Raw genomic sequence first — 13,772 nt, forward strand, 5'->3', positions numbered from 1 at the left:
CACCAACCAATATGCATGTTACACATTACATAATATAAATATTAGTTCACCTTTAGCAAAGGAATGCTATTTAAGTAGGGAAGGAAAAATATTTAAATCTTCATGAAGTAAGCTTTCACGTATAACTAAAATAAAAGATATAGATTTGTAGGACAGAGAACACACTATCCTATAAGTCAGCTACTTGATTTTATGTACTTATCTTAAGAAGAAAGAAGTATACACTGTTCCCATGTGCATGGACTTTTTTTTAAATTTCTTCATAAACAAATGATATTCTTATCCATACTTTATATCAGTTTATCTTATGATAGTTAAAATAAGGATTCTGATTTGGAATGAGATATTGGAGTAATTTTTTTCTGTGTGTATTAGGAATAAAGAAATATAACCAAACTTAAATAATTTTACCAATAAATATTTATTGTAACAAATAAAGTTATGACATTTAAACTACAAGGACACATGAATGGAAATGGTATAAATGTGGGCCTTCTCTAGGATTTAGACAGATTACTATGCAGTGTACAAGCACACAAGTAAGTATATTTAACCAGCCCCTCCACCTGAGGACAATACCTAGTCAAGTGTATATCCCCTTTGTAGCACCTCTCTCCTCCAACTCCCTCCATTATTCCACCCCCTGAACCTGAGGTTGACATAGAGTTCCAGTCACCTTCCATGAATGGCATCAGCTATATACATTGGGACCCCAATTCTACTGCCTGAGTTATACATACCTTCCTGGGCCTCATCAACCCCAGCACCTAAGAACCTCTCAAAAGTCTCAATATACTATTCACAAGTAACACCACAGGCTCCTGCAGAGACTCCAACCCCACCAATACAAACCGTTCTTTTCCCTCCTTCCATAGCCTACTGATGATATTTAACAATAACCAGCTCTAGAAAAGATTTACTCTTGTGCTGAGATGTGGCATATGGCAATGGCAGAGCAAGGGCTACCTTTAGTTCACATATTAATACTGAGTAGCCCCAATACTAAACCTGAAATACCAACTAGCTAGTTTAAAATCTAATATATTACATTAGAAGCAAATATCAGCAAAAGTAAACCAGAAAAACATATTTTAAATAAACTTTTGGGGGAATCTGAGATTGTGGCACCTATTGCATACTGCTTCTCATCAGCAGGAAAACCACAACTGCACAGTGACCTAACGACCAAACTGAGAGTTAGAAAACACCAGTGCTGCTGAATCCCAGGTGAGAGTGACCCACATTGTGTGGAGCATGAGTGGGTCCAACCCCTCGCCACCCAGCTAACCCATAGAAAAATCCCAAGGGACAACCTACATTAGCCGCCATCTTGAAAAAAACTGTGAGACACTCATATAGCTTTGGGTTCTCTCCACGTGTCTGCTCCTTACTATATCTGCGACACAGAGCAGACAGGCAGAGTTGAGTCCTGATACTGGACACAATCCACATTAGCTGCCATTCTGAGAAAGAGTGTGCGGCACCCAAGCACTTTTGAGCTCTGATCTCTCTCAGCCTGCCAGCTGCTTACCAGCCTAGCCCATCTCAAAAATGCCTGTGGAGCACCAGAGCAGCTTTGAGCTCCTATCTCTCTCAGCCCTCCAGCCACTTACTGAGAGACCAAAAAGAATTAAAATCCATATTTCAGGGTCACAGTGACAAGTTGTATAACACAGCTACAAGGAGACTCAAGTGCATCTGCAAGAAAGTTCCCCTAACTGCTTACTGGAGTAGCCCATCTGGGGCACAGGGCAGATAAGCAGAGCTCTGCCATCTTGAGAAGGGCTGAGAAACACCCCAGAACATTGGGCTCAGATCTCCCTCACACCAACAACTGCCTACCAGCCTGGCCCATCTGGGATACAAAGCAGAAAGGCAGAGCTGAATCCGGCATAGGCCAAGACTCACATTTGCTGCCATCTCAACAAGGTCTGTGGGGCACTGGAGCAGCTTCAAGCTTGTATATCACCCAGCTCCCCCACCCCACAGGTGCTTACTGGCCTAGCCCATCTGGAGCACAGCAGATAGACAGAGCCCTTCTATCTTGAAAGGACTGTAGGGCACTTGAACAATTTTGGGCTTGGAAATCTATCACCCCTCTCCTCTCCTGCCTGACCCAACTGTGATACAGATAGGGAACTCATCTGAGCTGAGCTGGGTGCAGGATCTAACATCCACTGTCCAACATCCTGAGGAGGCCTCTGGGGAGCCCTAGCAAACAGCCTTTGCCTTGAAGCTCTTATTGATTGTTCCCAACCAGCCTGGCCCATGTGGGACACAGACAGTGACCCCATTGAAGAAAATTCTAGGCCTGCTAACACCAGAGACAACCAGATGCCTAGAGGGCAGCGCAGGAAGACTAGCAACAAAATTCAGAGCCCCATAACAACACCAGAAACCAATGATATTACTACAACAAGCTCTGGAAATATGAATGTCCATGAAGCACAAGAACAAGACTTTAGATGTGATGGCATGGCTGGAGGCCTTTTTGAAGGGAGACAAAAGTGTGCATAGGACCTCAGTGATGTAGCAGCTTGGAAGGGGCTGAGGCCAGCACCATCAGTCCACCAGCTACCTCGATCCTGTGCTATTCTCTGGAGTAAGTTCAGCCCTTTTTTCATTGCCACATCAACAAATGATGGCAGAAGATCCTAACATGGACATTACGGTGGAGAGGCAGATGCTAGCAGAAGTTTCCTTCCAGGAACCTGTACTAGAGGCTCCAAAAGTAAGGAAGAGAAAAGCCAGAGCAGCAGAACCCAAGGACCTTAAGTTAAAAAAAAAACCAGCAAGTCCACAAAATAAAAAAAAAGAAAAGTAAGGGGAAAAAATCACAGACACTTAAAGTAAAAAGAAAAGTGGACCATTTCAATGGTGTTTCTGAAGCTGAGCTTTTCACCAAGACCGTCCTGATGTTTTGACCTTCAATCTGGACATTGTTATTATTGCCATTAACCCAGAATTAATGGCTGCTTACAAAGGGCACCATTACCCTGGGCCTGGGAAATCACTTCTGGAAGTGTCTGTTCATTTCGGCTGAACCACATGGATGACCACACTCTACCCAGGAAACATAGCATCAGCTTCACCAACAGCCAGGCAGCAAGGATCTGTCCAGAATTTTGGGAAGGAGGGCTGATCCTAGTGCAGAAACTGGAGAAATACCAGCCATAAAGAAGTTTTTGGAGTAAAGATTAAGAACTTGGAATATGGGCTTCAACCTCATAAGATCCCAGGCACAGAAACTCTCTGCTAAGTCATGCTATCTTCCAGTGCTAGATGTGTTCATTTTTCTCAAACAAAGGACAAAGTTCATTACTGCATTAAGCTGAAGGACTTAAGAGATCAGCTGAAAGGCAGTGTATGCAACATGGACATTCAGGAGGTGAAATACACATTTGGCCTACAGCTCGCACAACAGGATGCAAAGAAGATGGTTGTTAAGCAAAAAAAAGTATGACCCAGGCTATAGAGCAGTTTTAACTGCTTAAAATGAAAACACATGTACTAGCAAACTTTGCAACTTTTCTTCAAATGGGCTAGCAACTGACAGTGTGGACCTGAGAGGAGAATAAGCTCCTGGGGACATTCCCAATGGGCAGTGGATGATTCAGTCATGTTCAGACCATATCTCTTCTTTTAATAACTGTGGGACACAAGGAAGCCATGCTTAGGGACTGTGCCTCTCTGTTCTGCCTGTTTAATCCAGTTGTCAGGGCATAGATCTTCACTTGCTAATTGAAGATGGAACTAGAAAACATCATCCTCAGTGAGGAAACCCAGACCCAGAAAGACATTCATGGTATATACTCACTCATAATGGAATATTAGTCACATAATACAAGATAATTGCACTACAATACAGAGACTGATGGACCAACCAAGGACCATATATGATGTGGACATAGACCCTCTGCACAAAAGTAGTAGATAGGCAGCACAGTCCCCTTGTGTAACCCACATATAGAGAGTAGGGACTACATCTGACATGGGCTCTGGTCCGCCAACTTTTATCACTTCCCCTTGACAGGGCACTCTTCCCAGACCACGGAGGAAGAAGGTACAGGTAGTACAGATGAGACTTGATAGGTAGAGGTCAGATGTTAAGAGAGGAGGTCTCTCTTTCTGAGCACTAGGGGGATAGGGAGAGGGAATGAGGGAGGAGGATACAATTGGGATATAAATAATTCAAACTGAGGAACAAGCAGGTAATTTATATTGCTAATCCCACTACATGGCAATATCTCTGAGACTGGCTGAGACATAAATATATATGCTTCTTGTTGGCTACAGAATCCTTGTGACTTGTTATTAGATGCCATTCTTTGTATGGCATGAATGAAGATTTACAGATGTTGTTTTTCTGTGAATACAAAGAGCAGAGAACAAGCCTTAATTATTCTGTGCGTCGCATACACCTTACATTTATAATTTTAGCACTATATGATGCTTGTGAGAAATTATATGTTTTCAGAACAAAAGAACAGGACACTGATGCTGGATCAGACCTGACAGGATGCATTCCTCTTAGCGTGCTGGACCCTGAAATCCTGCATTCTTCATGTTCTAGAAAAAAGTGTTTCAATTGCTGTGCCTCATCAGAACAGGACCGCTCCCAGGATAGCTTTGAAGAAAGCTTCCAGTCCCAATTGGTCCAGCATTTCAGACTGTCCTACACAGAACTCTAATTAAGCCTATAATTTCTCAACATTTTGAATCTGGATGACAAATGCTATTCCTAGATTGTTTAACCATTTCCCCAATTTTATTTGGGCCTCTACAAAGTATTATTCACCCCAAATCAGCCAGAAGAAACCTTAAGTAAATGACTTCCCATTTCCTTTAAGGGAGTTGTGTAGGTTTTTCATTGCTTTCTTGGGTATTCCCAATTCATTGGGAATTGGTTATAAGTTATTATTGGTCTTATTTAAGGATTAAACAAGATTAGACTCAGGGATCTCTCTCCTTCCCTTTACTTTTATCCTTATGTTTGCATATAGGGGTTAAAAAGAACAAAAGGAGATATAGAAATATATAGTGAAGATAGAACAAAAAGTAGATCAGTGAATCTACTTCTCAGTTCAGTGCCTTAACTCTTAGTCACAGGGCTATTTTTAATTCACTGGTATAGAATTTGGTATATAGAGGCAAAATAAATTTAATTCTAGATACACTGGTACATAATTTAAATTTAGGATTTTTCTTCACACACACTATTACCCTATTATGCGATATTGTACCCATACAATTCAAGTATAATACAAGGCTTACTTCCAATTCTTTGAAAGTGTTATTGCTGGCTGCTTAGAGTAAGTGAGTTATACAAGTTAATTGTTAGTTGATCAACTCATGGTCATATCAAAAACTAGTTTACTTTCATCACAAGAGTATAAATCCTAGATGTAACAAATAGATATGATTCTATAGAAAAATAAGTTAAAATAGTTAGATGAGATCTTCAAAAACCTCAGAGACATAATAATATGACATTTAAAGATGTTTTTATTAGTTTAGAGATTCACTGACAATGAGAAAGGTTAACTCCTGGCCACACCCAGCCTACCTCAAAGAGGATGATGAACATCAAAGAACCTCCTTATGGAGATGGCTTCACATGTGGCAAACAAGACACTGGGCAAAATACCCTCATTTCTACCACAGACAGAATTCTGCCTAAAAAATGGGCAAGACTAGATGTAGGCAGAATCGAAAGCCAAACTCTGCCAAGACAAGGTAAGTAAGTCCTCAATATTTCCTGCCTCATTAATATGCCTGTCACATATATTGGGCCAGAAGGCTAAAGAAGATGCTCCAATATTATAGAGAGTTTTGGGTGACTATTCAGGTAGCAAACTGTCTCTGTCATCTTCTCATTTGGAAAGCTACTAGCCTGCACTCATAGCATACTCAGGTAATCAATTTTATTTCTTCTCAAGTCTCTAATGGGGTTGACAACCAGATAGTTTAGTTTTACAATTAAGCTTAGTTGTTTAGGGGTTAAGATGTTTTCAGGTCTAGATAGATGTTTTAAGATGATAATGATGAGATAGATATTGTTTTACATTCAGAATTTTAGATGCACCAAGATAGGAATGATATTTTCTTCAAGGCGGCCAAATACAAATATCCAAAACACTATGACTGTAACATTGATATAATTCCTGATCGTTCTGTGGTTCTTCTTACTGTAGGCAATTCTTGTGTGTGTGTGTGTGTGTGTGTGTGTGTGTGTGTGTGTGTGTGTGTGTGTTTGTGTGTGTGTACATGTGTATGTAAATTCACAAAAACATGAAAAAGACGAACAACCATAAAATTTGTCTCTGCCAAGAATTTCAGAGAACTGTTCCTGAGAAAAGCAACATAGAAGACAAACAAGACAATGATTTCAAAATAGCAATAATAAGTACATTTGGAACTCAATGAGGATATGAATAAATCATTATTGAAGAACAAAAAACAAAGAAAACAACTGAACAAAATAATAAAAACAAACAACATTTCAAGAACTGAAAATAAAATTTGATAGGATTTCTAAAGTGACCCAAAATAAATTTTGAAAAAAGAAATCAGTAAGCTAAAGGAAAAGAAAAAAAGATTCCAAATGAAGTTTCAACAATATAATGGATCAATTGAAAAAAATAATATTAGGAAGCCTAGAAGACATGGCAGAATAAATGGATCACAAATGCAAACAAAATGATAATTTTTTTGAAAATATTTTTATTATATTTCTTTTTAACATATACATTTATATTATTACACATGAGTAAAATAAACTACATACAACAGGAAGAACCATGATACAATCAGGAATTATATAAATGTTACATTCATAGTCATTTGGCCATTTGTATTTGGCAAACTTGAAGTAATCATCTTTCCTATCCTCTTGTATCTAAATTTCTGAATGGAGATTAATATCATCTCTATTAACTTAAAACATCTATCTTGATCTAAAAACATCTTAACCCCTAAACTGCTAAGCTTAATTGAAAGACTAAACTATCTGGTCTTCAAACCCATCAGGGACTTAAGAAGGGATAATACTTAAATACCTGAGTGAACCTGAAGTGTGGGTTAGCAGATTCCAAAATGAAAAAATGACTGAGAAAGTTTATTACCTGAGCAGTCACCCAACACTCTCTATAACATTGGAACATCACCTTCAGGCTGCTGGCCCAATATATCTGACAGGCTTAAATAAGCCTGAGGCAGGAACAATTGAGAACTTGCTTACTACCCTGCCTTGGCAGAGTTTGAGTGTCGACTCTGCCTGCATCTTAACTTGACCATTTTAGGCTGAATATTGTCTGTGGCAGAAATGAGGACATTTTGTCCAGTAGCTAGTTTGCCACATTTGAAGCCAACTCCATAAGGAGGTTCTTTGATGCTCATCTCCTTCTTTGAGGAAGTCTGGGTGTTGCCAAGAATTAACTTGTCTTGTTGTCAAAGAATCTTTAGAATAATAAAAACATCTTTAAATGCCATATTCTGTAGGTCTCTGAGGTTTTCTGAAGACCCTGTTTAACTATTCTACCTCATATATCTATAGAATTATATCTATTAGGCCTAGAGTATATATTCTTATGATAAAATTAGATTCGTTTTTGACATGAGCATGATTTGCATCAATATACAAAATTCAATACCATTGAATTAAAAAAAAATAACCTTATTTGTGAGTAAGAATTAGGGTCTTGAGATGAGGAATAGATTCAATAATCTACCTTTTGGTCTATCCTCCCTCTATATTTCTATATCCCCCATTCCTATTTTTCAGCTCCTTTTTCACCTACAAAAGAAAGATAAAGGAAAATAGATGTGTCCCTGAGTCAAATCTAGTTTCCTCTCTGTAAAAGACCAATAGTACTTATAACCAACTCCTGATGAAAATAAGCATCTGTAAACCAAGAGAGTAAACAGAAACCTATCCAACCCTTCTAAAGGAAATGGGATGTCGTTCTCTTAAGGTTTCTTCAGGCTGATTTGAGGTGAATAATTCCTTTGAAGGACACACACCCAAAATTGGAGATAATTGTTAAGTAAGCAAGTAATAACATTTGTGGTCCATTTTTCAAAAGTTGTGAAATTCCAGGCTTAATAGGAGTCCTGTGTGGGACAGTCTGAACAGCTTGACCAATTGGGATCAGAAACTTTCTACACCATTGTCCTGGAAGCTGTCCTGTTCTGATGGGTAACAGCAACTGAGGCACCTGGGGCTAGAGCATGGAGGGTGCAGGATGTCAGCATCCATCTCGCTGAGAGGAATGAATCCTGTCAGGTCTGATCCATTGTCAGTGTCCAGTTCTTTTGTTCTGAAAACATAACTTCTCACAAGCATTATACAGTTCTAACATTGTGATGGTATGAGGTGTGCAGGATATACAGAGCGATTAAGGCTAGTTCTCTTCTCATTGTATGAGCAGAAGTAAGACATCTGCAAATATTCCTTCATGCCATACTAAGAATGGCCTCTAATTATAAGTCACAGATTATCTGTGACCAACATGAAGCCTAGTCTATGCATAAACCTTCGTATCTCAGCCAGTCTCAGAGGTGTTCCCATGCAGTGGAATTCGTAATATTAGTTACCTGCTTGTTCTGCAGTTTGAATTTTTTACATCCCTATTGAAGACCCCTCCCTCATCACCTCCTGATCCAACACACTCCCTCATGCCCTCCCTATCCCATCCCTTGCTTCATATCCTTTCCCCTCCTCCCCTAGTCCTTAGCAAAAGGAGCCCTTCTCTGCTTATCCAGGGTCCTCTGAACTATCTGTAATCTCTTCCTTAATGGCCTGGCAAGGCTACCCCGCCAGGGTAGAAGTAAACAACTTTAAGAGGCCTGAATCTATGTCAGAAGTAGTCTGTATGCCACATGTTGTGGTACTCACTTGGAGACTGTGCTGCCTATCTACTGCATTTGAGCAGAAGGTCTAGGTCCATGTCCCACATGGACCTTGGTTGGCTCATTAGTCTCTGTATTGTAATGTTATTAAGCTGGATTAAGAGCCTAACATCCACTTATGAGTGAGAATATGCCATGTGTGTCTGTCCTGGTCTGAGTTACCTCACTCACGAAGGCCTAGAAGACATAGCAGAATAAATGGATCACAAATGCAAACAAAATGATAAATTTTTAGAAATCAAAGAGAAAATGAGAAACCCTAAGACAATTCAGGGAGAGTAAAGCTACTACTAATAGGTATAAAAGAAGGAGAGGAAATCAGGTCAAAACCACAGAAAATATTTTCAAAAAAGTCATAGAAAAAAAAGTATTAATGGAATGCCAAAAGTATAAGAATATACTTCAAAAACCTTGATTCCACAGAACTGGAAACACATTTAAATCAAGAAGAAACAAAATTGTTAAGTACATCTGACACAAGCATAAGTCTGAGTCAGCAATAAAACACTTTCAAAAAAAACCACCCAGATCCAGATGAATTTACTACAAAATTCTTCATATAATAAAGGAATAACTAAGACTGATTTTTGTCAATCTATTCTATAAAACAGAACAGAAAAACATAATTTAACTTATTTTATGAAGCTAGCTCTATCCTGATTTCTAAACTAAAAAATACAGAACAAGGAAAGAAAACTATAGACTAATCTCCCTGGAGGAATATAGGTTCAAAAACGTCCCAATGAAATACTTGCAGATCAAACTTGAGAACATATCACAAAGACCATTCGCCACAATCAAGTCAACTTCAGCCCAGATATGCAGGGATGGTTCAAGATATGTAGATTTAAAAACATAGTCTGTGATGTAAATAGACTGGAGAATAAAAAATGTGTCCATATAATAGATAAAGTCCTTTGAGAGAATCCAGAATCTCTTACTAATAAAAGGACTGGTGAACAGACAACAAACATCAACATCATAAAAGCAACTAAACAACAACATCATACTTAACAGAAATACTTTAAAGATCTTCATTAAAATCAGGAACAAGACAAAGATACTGAGTCTTTCCAATCCTGTTCAATATAGTGCTTAAATTCTTAGCTATAGCAGTAAGACTAGTGACAGAGATAAAAGGGATACAAATAAGAAAGAAATAATTCAAAGTATCCTTATTTACAATTAGTATGATTCTATGTGTAAAATGTTGCATAAGTCAAGAGAAAAATTCTACAGCTTAAAAAGTTGTTCAGCAAAGTGGAAGAATACAAATTAATACAGAAAGCCTTATTTATATCAATGACAAACCTATTAAGAAATTAGAAAAAATGTTACCAATGAGAGTAACCTAAAAAAAACTTGTACTAAATTTAAACATGCAAGTGAAAGATATATACAATGAAAACTTTGGGACTCTGAATGAATTGTAGAAGGTACCATTAGATGGACATACCCTTTCATGCTCACTGGATAAAGGAATTAATATGATAAAAAAAAAACGGTCATCCTAACAAAAACAAGCTACGTATTCAATGTGATCCCATCAAAATTCCAATGTAACTCTTGATGGAAATTGAGAAAAAATGACATTTAAATTCATATGGAAACAAAATGAATCAGGACATCCAAAACAAACAAACGTTAAAAACAGTGCCAAAGTATCACCACTCAAGACTTAAAAATCTGTAATAATAAGAACATAAAATAATCACACAAAACACACTAATAGATATAATTGAGAACCCAAGTACGAACACATACTCCAATAGACACCTAATATTTGACCACAAGGCCAAGTTTTGTAGTAGAGAAAAGGCAGCATCCGTAACAAATGGTGTTAGAAACGCTGCATACATACATATAAATGACTTAAACTGGATCTTTACCTCTCTCTGTAAAAACTCAACTCCAACTGAATCAAATATCTCAATATAAAACTATATGCTGAATCTTTTCGATGACAAAGGGGATACACTTCAGCTTACAGACAAAGGAAATGGTTTACTTAATTAGACCCCAGTAGTGAAGGCATTAAGACCAGCAATGAACAAATGTAAATTCGTGAAGCTAAAATCTTCTGTATAGCAAAAGGCACCATCGAAAACAACAAACAAACAAAATAAGATACTACAGAGTTGGGGGAAAAAATCTTAACCAGCTATGCATCTGACAGTTTGTTTTTAGATATACAAAGAACTCAAATAACTAAACCCCAAGGGAAAAAATAAAGCTGCCCAGCTAAAAATGAGGCATGAAAATATTTCTAAAAGGATGAATACAAATGATTAAGAAATATTTTGAATGTACAGCATCATAGAAATACAAAGATTGCATATTACCTCCATTAGAATGGCTTCAAGTGCTTCAAGAAATCCATGTGGAAATCTACTACTCTAAAGGTTTCCTAAATATATATATACATGTATAAAAGAGATTAAATAGATTTGTCTATAACAGAGGGACAGGGTCTCTACCAGACAGTATAGGTTATCAACTAAAAAGCACAGTGCAAGGAATGGGTTACCTCTATTCGAGTTCTTGGTCAGTCATATCCCCTTAACCCCAAGCACTATAATCTATTGCCATTTCTCTTGGTTACCCTCCAGGAATTTGATGGTAAACTATATTTCTAAATATAACACAGAGTTGAGTAATACAATCATTTTGTGACTTAGTATACTGGTGTGTCAAATGGGAATAGCAACAACAGTAGTAGTAGCAGTAGTAGTAGTAGCAGCAGCAGCAGCAATAGCTGCAGCAGCAGTAGTAGTAATAGTAATTTATATTTTATTGGATTTTACATCTACACTTATCAAGTTCAAAATATTAAAAAGCCCTAAATTGAGTGTCAAGAAAATATTACCAATTTGATAAATCAAGTATTACAGAAATATAAAAATGAATTTACTTCATTTGCCACATGGACATAAAATATCTACGAAATATACTCTCTTAAATGAAATTACAAAAAGTTTAAATTGCGTCTGACAAATTCTTTTCTTCTGATCTCTTTAAAACATATCATAACTCAACTTTGAGAATAATACTAGTTTTAAAGCTATCCCTTGTTTTATGCTGTCGTCTAATACAGGTTGTTTAATATTCCTTTCAATTTAATTTTGAACTAATTGTCAAAGAGCGAACCTTCTGAGCTAAATTAACCCATCTCAATGCTTTCTTCCAATTATCTACTGCTTTTTGATCAGTAATGCTAAAAGAGTGCTATATAAGGAAGTATCAAACTTTTTTTTTATGTATGTCACCAAGAGCACTTTTTTCCTATGTTTAGAATTGTCCAGTAGTTACTAATTCTCACTATTAGCTTTCACTCTCTCCTTACTACCTCCTTGCTTCCAGTTCTGTCTAAACAGCCACACTTGCTACTGTCAGTAATGTGGAAAGGAATGACCTTGTTGACCTTTCCACAGACTCACTGGAGAATTCAGACTAAAATTGAGGGTAAGGCTCATTTACATCTTCCCTGCCATATAGTAGAGACGTTCAATGATACGATCTTAAGAAATTAACAAGCAGAATCATCCTCTTTAAGATGTTTTTAGGTCTACATAGATGTTTTAAGTTGATAAAGATGAGATATGATAAATATTGATGTACATTCAGAATTTTACACTCAGCAAGATAGGAAAGATATTCAGGGCTGCCAAACACAAATAGCCAAAACACTGTGAATATAGCGTTAACATAAATCCTGATTATTTCATGGTTCTTCTTGCTCTATGTAGTTTATTATATATACATAATAATATAAATGTATATGAAAATACAAAAATATTAATTAAAAAGAGTTCATGAGTTTAAAATATGTACTCACTACATCGTTTTAAAGGTGTGTTTTATTTGGGAATTCAGGAAATAACATTAAGTGGTAATTGCTGAGTACAAATGCTTCAAAAAGTATAAATTAAGATGTGTAAAATGATAAACTTGAATATTGAAAAAGCTATGCACTGAGAATCACTAAATCACAGTGATTTATGCCTGGTTTTTAAAAAAATAAATAAATCATTGATTTTTAAAAAAATAATGATTTATTTATTTTTACAAAATCATTTAACACAATCTAAAATTAATTATAAATAGTAACAGCATTAATATATCTAAATATGAAGTCCTATGCCAATAGGGAATCAAGAGTAATACACTTCCCTCACACAGTCCTAGGTGAATGCCTCACACAGTGCCTGAACTTTTAATAATCCAAATCTCAGTAACTTTTCTTTGCAAACAAAGTATTATTTTATCAATTTAGAAAGGATTAAGCACAGAAAATATCAGTAGAAAACAAATGAGCATAAATTACTTAAAGCTAGTTGATAAAAAATTGTATGACACAGATGCTTTTATTCAGACAATATTTTCTTATAATATGATCTTACACATTTAAGAGGTAAAAGTGATTTGTTATACAATATTACATTGATGGAATTCTCTAATCTGCCACATGGAATTTTTGTCTTTTCTTAATCATACCTTAGATGTAAAATATTACTCAGAATTTAAATCTCTCTTTAAAGAAATTATTCAGTTCAGCATAATTGGTGCTATCAGTTCAGTGATTATTACATTTCAGCATTTTTAATTCCCAGTGACTCAAACAGATCAATGCTATGTTTATAATAAATTTTCTATAATAAAAATTTTCAATGTATTTGAGGAGTAAATCTTAAAAAAGGTTGAAGAAATTCTATAGTCAATATACAAATTGACTAATCACAATATAAAGAGACCTTCAATAGGAAAAATGAGACATCAATTAAAATCTACCACATTTTATTGTTAATGGATTAAAGTGTTCCTTGATAAAAAGAGCTAAAAAGTTGATCTAATTCTACATCATT

The 13,772-nt window shown here is 36.5% G+C and overlaps 1 protein-coding gene and 1 pseudogene across 3 annotated transcripts in view; one reads left to right on the forward strand and one right to left on the reverse strand.

Moving 5' to 3' along the window:
• DACH2 (dachshund family transcription factor 2) overlaps positions 1 to 13,772 on the reverse strand; it is a 519,808-nt gene that overhangs the window by 399,924 nt on the left and 106,112 nt on the right. The gene's annotated exons all lie outside the window — the stretch shown is intronic.
• LOC311601989 (G/T mismatch-specific thymine DNA glycosylase-like) lies at positions 2,969 to 3,677 on the forward strand (annotated as a pseudogene). Its single transcript has one exon. The product of its transcript is annotated as a G/T mismatch-specific thymine DNA glycosylase-like (transcript).

This window comes from Acomys minous (assembly GCF_964271855.1).
Source record: "Acomys minous genome assembly, chromosome: 7".
NCBI classification, from domain to species: Eukaryota; Metazoa; Chordata; class Mammalia; order Rodentia; family Muridae; genus Acomys; species Acomys minous.